General features: G+C 43.7%; 2 pseudogenes; both read right to left on the minus strand.

The window, feature by feature from the left end:
- Nucleotides 1–857: 857 nt before the first annotated feature.
- LOC134913758 (5S ribosomal RNA) lies at nt 858–976 on the minus strand (annotated as a pseudogene).
- A 7027-nt stretch (nt 977–8003) lies between these two features.
- Nucleotides 8004–8122, minus strand: LOC134913759 (5S ribosomal RNA; annotated as a pseudogene).
- Between the last annotated feature and the right edge of the window lie 382 nt (nt 8123–8504).

Below are 8504 nucleotides of genomic sequence, written 5' to 3' on the forward strand. Positions count from 1 at the left end.
GATGCAAAACAAATGAACTCACAGACAGACTGGGGAATATGACATTACATACACAGAAGGTGATAGGGTAACAAAATAAACACAAAGTGAACAGAGAAGCCCAAAGGCTAAGAAACTGGGTGTCTCCCTAGTATTAGGAATGCTCAGATGGAAAGAAGCGAGATGTAGTGATTTAATACGTAGAGAACCCTAAATGCTGTTGCTAAGGGCAACAGCAAAACCCTAAAGGGTTACCAACGGGTGTGGCAGTAAACTCCTTGGTCAGAGATGGAATAATAGACACAAGGAGAGTCTCCACAATCCTAGTCCTCACTTGCAGTGCACTGGTTCAGCTTACTGCCACTAAACTGACACCTGAACACCTTGCACAGTGAGAAAGGATTTAGGCAGGCAAGTCTGAGAATACACATATGCAGAAGAAAAAGTATGACTCTTGTTTGGGCGCACTCTTGTTTTAACTATCTAACAATAGATAAGTAAATTCATATAGGAGTAATAACAGTGTAGTAATTGTTTCTACTCTTTCAAGCGCATGAAGGTTGGACACGACTGGTTGGAGATAGGATAGGTGTTGAATGATCAACAGGAGACAACGGTCTCATAATTAAATGTTCAGATCTTAATATTCCTGGATAATTGCATGTCGGAAGTTGGCTATAGACTGAGCCACTTCCCTCTGCCCAAGATCTGTACAAACTGTGTTTGTATTAATGCAGCCCTGATTGAGGTACGATCGTGAAGTGGGAAACCCATATGCTAGGTCCCACTTCTGAACGATAGTCTGGGTGAAGAAGAAAGAGATATTGTGGTGTAAGTGGTGATACTGCTGTTGGTATCTTATCCACAGGAAGGAGAGTTTCCTACTTCACTGGGTATTCCCTAGTGGTCGCCCATCTAGGTACTGACTCAGCCCACCTGCGTTTAGCTTCCAAGATCGGACGAGATTGGGCGTGAACGCAGGGGTATGGTCGTAGGAAAGTTCAGACCTGCAGTGCCAATGAGAGTGCACCGAAATGGGAGGATAAAATCCACCTAGGAAGGATATTGGTGGGAAATGCGTGCTGGGACAGAAAGATTGAAAAAGAGGAGATACCAGAAAAAGTTGAGGAAAATGTGTGAATCTGCTGTCCACGTTAGACCGAAGAAGCGTGTCTCCTGTGGGGACACGCTCTTCTGAATCGTGGATGAGAGTTCACGGAAGAAAGGACAGTGGGAGAGATGAGGGAGAAAAAGGAGGCAAAGGAGGAGAAGGGTCCCTAGGGGGTTGCCTGGGTGTATGACTACTGCTGGAACCAGGTCCAATGAGTCAATTAATGCCAAGCCCCAGAATATTTTAATTTTACACAGATGATATGGGCAAAATATCCCAATGAGGACAGGACTCAGTGGTTGGCACAGGGTTGAACCTGAGGCTGAGAAAAGAGATGTCACAGAACACTTCACAAGAACATCCAATGCATTTTGGAAATAGCCTATAACAGAGTGGTTGTAAAATCACACAATGTCTTTCTGATTGATTCCACTCCGATTATCAGAGAGGTCAAGTGCTTACAGGGATGCAAGAGAAGCGTGTGTTTATCGTTAATGGTACATTTGAGATGTATAACGGTCAACAGTGTCAGATATCAGGACATATCTCTAGTAATAAGAATACAGAGTTATAACTGAGGCAAAGTATAATGACGTGCAAGAAAATAAGACGAGAATATGCTGCACACAGTTTGGGATTACCAAGGGCAGGGTACATATAGGATAATATCGCACCTATACCTGTTATTGGTTGGGTATTGGAGAGAAGTTGTGGAAATTATATACTGGGGCTGGAGGCACCAATTAAGGATTTGGGGCAGTTACTGCATTATGATAATGGTGCTTGCCCTAAGTATTGATTATAACATAACAACAAACGCCTCTCCAGATATGAGGCAGGTTTAGGTGTAAGCAGGAATACAAAAAAGATCACAGTGTATCTATCGGTAATTTATGCTAAGGCTGATAGCACCAGTTTAATAACTGGGGACAAATCTCTGCACTCAAGCAAAAAGTGCAAGGTTTTAGCAATAAATATAAGAAGAATTATTAATATCACCAATCCGAGTATCAGACAAGTTAAGTGCTTGCAGGATTGCAGGAAAAAAAAAATTTCTGCACTAAAGCAAAAGTGCTTGGTTTAAGCAATAAGCTTGGTATAAGGAAAATTAACGTCACCAATTCGAGAATCAGGCAGGTTAAGTGTTTACAGGATTGCAGGAAAACGCGTTTCACCCGGTCTCGGGCTTGTTCACTTCCATCCTGAACAGCTGCTTGGAGTCTCCATACCTTGGTGTTTAAAAGCCCTGAATGATTAGCGTCAGCCAATGCCTGATTGTGTGGGCGGAAGTATTGTGGGCATATGGTCCAATCCAGGGCCTTGGAAATGGGTCATGTGGACGGGTCTTACTGGGGAAGGTAAATTGAACTAAGTGGGGCGGAAGTGCCGCTTCTCGGTTCCGCCCTGGTTGTGGATCGCATAAGAGACATACGTGGGAATAAAGTCACTAACAATGTTAGACTGGGCAGGCTGATTAGTATGAGTATAGCGGGATATGATCCCATCTGGTTGGCGTGATCGTATGTTGCTGTTGGCGTAGCGTTAGCCAGTGTGGGCGGAAGCTGTCATCCGAGCTTCCGCCTGCTGGGAGTTTATCCCGTTGCTAGGATACCCATGTACGTGCGGCCGGAGCGAAGGTGTGGGGGAGGCTGGATTGGATTAGTGACGTATTCGCCCAAACATTGAGAGGCATTTGGAAAGGAGTCAGGGTTCCTCGTCCACCCTCATTATTAGAGATTAGGTGAAATGAAAGGTTTGAAAAATGAGTGTGCCATGATGTGAATGACATGAATGACAGAGGGGTGTTGATCCTGAATGGGGGTGCAGGTGTATTGAATGAGATTGAGGGATGTGCAAGATGAGTAGATAAGGGAAGCTTGACAATGAAAGAAAAAAAGGGGGAAATAGAAAAATATATAAAAATATGTAACAATATATATGAAAAATGGTAAATGAATATATAAAGAAATAAAAATGAGAATTGAAATGACACACAGTTATCATGGTAATAAGAATGAATATACAAGAATAATGAAATAATAAAATGTAAATATATAATGAAAATTGTTGAAAATAATAATACATAAATTGGAAAAATATATGTGGTGCTTGCTGTTATAAGTGGAAGGATACAAATAAAAATGAAGATTAAGGAAATGTATAAATATGAGAATGTGTGAAATGTGAAATGAAACAATGTGTGAAATAGGTGAATGTGGTAGTGAAAGTTGGGATTGGGGATGATAGGCTGGATGAACGATTGTGAACTAATGAATGAATGGGAGTGTGAATAGAAGGAGTGTGGTAGCAGCGGTGTGGCAGGAGATTGGGTTGAGTAAGAGAAAAAAAAGTTGCATTTAATTGGGTGCAAATGAGGGCTGGGTGTGTTGGTGAGTGTGTATATAATTGCGTGTGTGAAAGAATGGGATGGCTGGGAGGTGAATGGGGTGCTGGTTGCTGAAGGTATAGGTTGGGGGGGGGGGGGAGGGGGGGGGGGGGGAAGTGGAAGGGAGGAAGAGGGATGTCATGGGATTAAGGATGATTGTGATGGAGGAGGGGAAAAGAATGAGGTGAAATGGTGGGTGTTTTACCTGGGTGGGGATGTGGTATTAGTGGGGTGAAGGTGGTGGGGGACAGTTAGAAGAAGGAGGGAATTGAGAAACCCTATTGATGAGGAGGTTATCTGAGGTGCAACCCTCAGGGGTGTTATAATAAATGAGGGAATAAAAGGGGAGGGGAATCAAGAAAGGAATTGAGGGAATGGGATGGGTAAAAAAATTTAATTTGGGGTAGGTAGGGATTATAAGAATACACTGTAATTGATACTCTCATTCAGGCCTTTTGGTCGGAGTCCGTTGAGTTTAAAGGTCCACTCGCTTTCTTTCTTCAGGAGTTCTTTGGTAATATCACCTCCCCTGATACCCAGATGGATTTGCTCCAGACCAAAAATCTTAAAGTCCTTCTGATGATCCTTATGTCGGGTATGAAAATGTCTAGCAACTGTGGTTATCTGCTTCATCCGGGCAAGATCCGTGGCGGCGTTGCGGCAGTTACCAAGATGTTCCAAAGCTCTTTCTTTGAGTTTGCGAGTTGTCATTCCTATGTATCTGATGTCGCAACTGCAGGTGACGCAATAAACGAGTGCTTGCGTGTCGCAATTAAAGAATTGTTTGATCCTGATGGTCTTGCCATATTTGTCCTCCACTGAGTTGGTTCTCAGAATATGGGGGCAGGCTTTGCACTTGCCACAAGGGAAGGAGCCCGTCACAGTTGTGTTTGCTGGTATTCTGCTTGCCATAAAGTCCGTAATATGGCTTTGGGTAGGTGTCTTTTTGATGAAGTGACTCCTCACCAGATGGTCTTTAATATTTTGCGACCTGCGCCAACTCATGTTGACTTTTGAGTCTATGAATGGCGATAAGTCCTCGTCTGTCTGTAAGATAGGGAGATGTTTTTCAATCGCCTGTTTGAGAAGTTTCCATTCAGGACAAAAGGTTCCGATAAACCTGATTTTATTCTCATCCTTCTTACTCTTAGGTAGGCGTTGTGAAATTAGAGTATCTCTGTTGGTGTCGAGTGCTTCTTTGCGGGCCCGTTTCAACGAGCGCTTACTGTATCCCCTCTCATGGAGCCGGTTGATCAGTTGAAGGCTCTTCACCTTGTAGAGCTCTAGCTCCGAGCAGTTCCGCCTTAATCTCAAAAATTCCCCTTTGGGAATGTTCTCTATGGTAGGGGGAAAATGTGCACTTGTTTGAAGGAGAATACTGTTTGTCGCTGTTTCTTTTCTGTAGAGTTCCGTTGCTACCGTGCCATTTGTGGACTTGTAAACCCTTAGGTCCAAGAAGGCAACCATGTCTTTGCTGATTGTGTGTGTTAGTTTGATGTTCAGGTTATTATTGTTAAGAAGGTGAAAAAATGATAGCAGAAGTTCCTCTGTGCCGTCCCAGATAATAAAGATATCGTCTATGTATCTGAGCCAGATTAGCACATGTTCTGTATATTTGTCATTTTGTTCATTAAAGACATGCGTTTGCTCCCATCTCCCCAAAAATAAATTGGCATACGTCGGTGCACACGCTGCGCCCATGGCGGTGCCCCTAACCTGTAGGTAGAACCGATCCTGAAATGTGAAATGATTTTTCTCCAGTACAAATTTCAACAGATTGTAAAGTAGTAGGTTGAAATTACCGTCATTCCCGCTGGAGTCCAAGAAGTATTCAACTGCTTGTAGGCCCATCTGGTGATCGATGCTCGTGTATAGGGCTTCCACGTCCAGTGTGGCTAGCAGGAAATGTTCCTCGAAGTTGATATCTTGAATCTTACGAAGCAGATCCGATGTGTCCTGTAAATAAGATGGTAGTAGTAATACAAACTCCCGAAGATGCAAGTCCAAGAAACGACTTGGTTGCTCCAGCAACCCTCCGTTACCAGACATGATGGGTCTTCCTGGTGGTCTACGGATGTTCTTATGGACCTTGGGAAGAAGATAAAAGGTGGGCATCCTGGGGTTGGTAACGGAGAGATATTTGTGTTCCTGCTTGGTTAGGGTACCAGTGGACACTGCTTCATTGATCAGCTGAGAATATTCTCTCAGGAACTGTGGGATCGGATTATAGGGAAGTTTTTTGTAACAGGTCGTCTGATTCAATTGGCGAAGTGCCTCAATTGTATACATCTCTGTTGGCCAAAGGACGATGTTACCGCCCTTGTCGGACGGTTTGATGACCACGTCATTCCACAAATGCAGTTCCTTAAGTGCTAGTCTTTCTTCTTTCTTCAGATTATCCGGGAATGCAGATCTTCTGTTGATATTTTGCATATGGATGTGGTCAAATTCCTTGGCAACCAAATTCAAGAAAACTCGCACCTCAGGACTGTGGTCATCGGAGGGAAAAAATGTCGATTTGCCTTTGCAAATTGGACGTCGGTCTGTTGTCAAATCTGTATTGGATTCCGCATAGAGATCTTCCAGGATGCTAAGTGTGTTCCTGTCTTCCTCTGTTAGGGGCGCATCCATGGTACCCTCATTGAGTTGGGTCCTTTTTGAAAAAAAAATTTTTAATAGAAGCTTACGACCGAAGAGTCTTAAATCTTTTTCCCACTGGAACCTGTCAAAGGACTTTGTGGGAGAGAAGGAAAGGCCTTTACTAAGAACTGTGGATTGTGCTGGGGTGAGGATTCTGTGAGATAGGTTGATAATGGTCAGGCCTTGGGATGTGGTCGGGTCTACCGAATTTTCCGCCTCTGACGTTCCGGGTACTTGGATGTGCGTGGTGGATCCCATCGGGGATCTCGTCCTGTGTCTCTTCTTCTTCCCTCGTCTCGTCTTCCTTGTGGTCTGTACCTTCCTCTTGGTTTTTGGCCCCTTTCTAAAAAATGATGAGGGGAACCTTCTCGACTGGAGTTAGAGGTGGGTCGTGTGGTGTCTTGCTCTTCACTGGGGGAGTCTTCACTGATTGATGACTCAAATTCAGAAAAAGTGTACTCCTCTTGTTGTCTTTGACCTCTAGGTCTGGGAGGCTGTGCGTTCCACCTGAAAATATCTCCTTGTGAGAAATCTCGCTTGTCTCTCTGTAACTTGTTGCGTTTCCTCTCAATGATGGTTTTTTCATATGTGTCGAGATCTTTCTTGTGTTTTTCGAAGGTAGTCTGGAAGGATGCGTCTTTTTCCCAATTTTCTAGATCCTTTCCCAAATTTTCTATGTCTTTTTCAACCTGATCTAATACCAAGGTATCATGTTTAATCAGGATATGTAGAAGATCATTGGAGCATTTCAGAAGAGCTGATTCCCATTCGCTCTTGAGGTTTTCTGTAGCGAGGGGAAACGAAGGGAAAATTTTTGGCCTAAGGCCCCTAGGTACTATCTTGTGCTTGACATAATTTTCTAAGGTGGTAATGTCCCAAGTGAGACGGATGCGTCTCTGAAGAGTTTTTTGTAATTTGGAGAAAGGAAGCCTCCAATCTGTGGACGTTTTTTCAATGTCGAGCGTTTCGGAGAGAAGATCTTCAAATTGTCCTATATTCCTACGTTTTGACAATTCATTTTTGAGAGAGAAAGAGGACATAGTGTAGTGAGAGTATCACGGGCACCTTGGAAGCCTAGGTAGTCTTGGTTGTCACAGTGGGATTGGTACGGCCGTAGACACAAAAAGAGGAGGGGACGTATTTGACTAAATGAAAGAGCGAAACCTGGAGATTTAAAGTGATCACTAGTGGGGCAATAAATAGTATCTGCCCTATAGGGTATATAGTGTGGGCATGCAAAGGATCAGAAGCTGAGCCTAGCTCAGCATAGGAGACTGCTAGCACAAAAACGAAAAAGGTTTTTGATCCTGCACCGACTTAGGTTTGGAAATAAGTATCAATGTCAATATATAAACCACATAGTGGACAATGATGCTAACTAGTAGCAATGATATCAGTCCGTGTGGCGGTGCGCCCAGAGTCAAAGAGAGGAATGTACATATGCAGAAGAAAAAGTATGACTCTTGTTTGGGCGCACTCTTGTTTTAACTATCTAACAATAGATAAGTAAATTCATATAGGAGTAATAACAGTGTAGTAATTGTTTCTACTCTTTCAAGCGCATGAAGGTTGGACACGACTGGTTGGAGATAGGATAGGTGTTGAATGATCAACAGGAGACAACGGTCTCATAATTAAATGTTCAGATCTTAATATTCCTGGATAATTGCATGTCGGAAGTTGGCTATAGACTGAGCCACTTCCCTCTGCCCAAGATCTGTACAAACTGTGTTTGTATTAATGCAGCCCTGATTGAGGTACGATCGTGAAGTGGGAAACCCATATGCTAGGTCCCACTTCTGAACGATAGTCTGGGTGAAGAAGAAAGAGATATTGTGGTGTAAGTGGTGATACTGCTGTTGGTATCTTATCCACAGGAAGGAGAGTTTCCTACTTCACTGGGTATTCCCTAGTGGTCGCCCATCTAGGTACTGACTCAGCCCACCTGCGTTTAGCTTCCAAGATCGGACGAGATTGGGCGTGAACGCAGGGGTATGGTCGTAGGAAAGTTCAGACCTGCAGTGCCAATGAGAGTGCACAGAAATGGGAGGATAAAATCCACCTAGGAAGGATATTGGTGGGAAATGCGTGCTGGGACAGAAAGATTGAAAAAGAGGAGATACCAGAAAAAGTTGAGGAAAATGTGTGAATCTGCTGTCCACGTTAGACCGAAGAAGCGTGTCTCCTGTGGGGACACGCTCTTCTGAATCGTGGATGAGAGTTCACGGAAGAAAGGACAGTGGGAGAGATGAGGGAGAAAAAGGAGGCAAAGGAGGAGAAGGGTCCCTAGGGGGTTGCCTGGGTGTATGACTACTGCTGGAACCAGGTCCAATGAGTCAATTAATGCCAAGCCCCAGAATATTTTAATTTTACACAGATGATATGGGC

The sequence above is a fragment of the Pseudophryne corroboree genome, chromosome 4 (assembly GCF_028390025.1).
Source record: "Pseudophryne corroboree isolate aPseCor3 chromosome 4, aPseCor3.hap2, whole genome shotgun sequence".
Classification (NCBI taxonomy): domain Eukaryota; kingdom Metazoa; phylum Chordata; class Amphibia; order Anura; family Myobatrachidae; genus Pseudophryne; species Pseudophryne corroboree.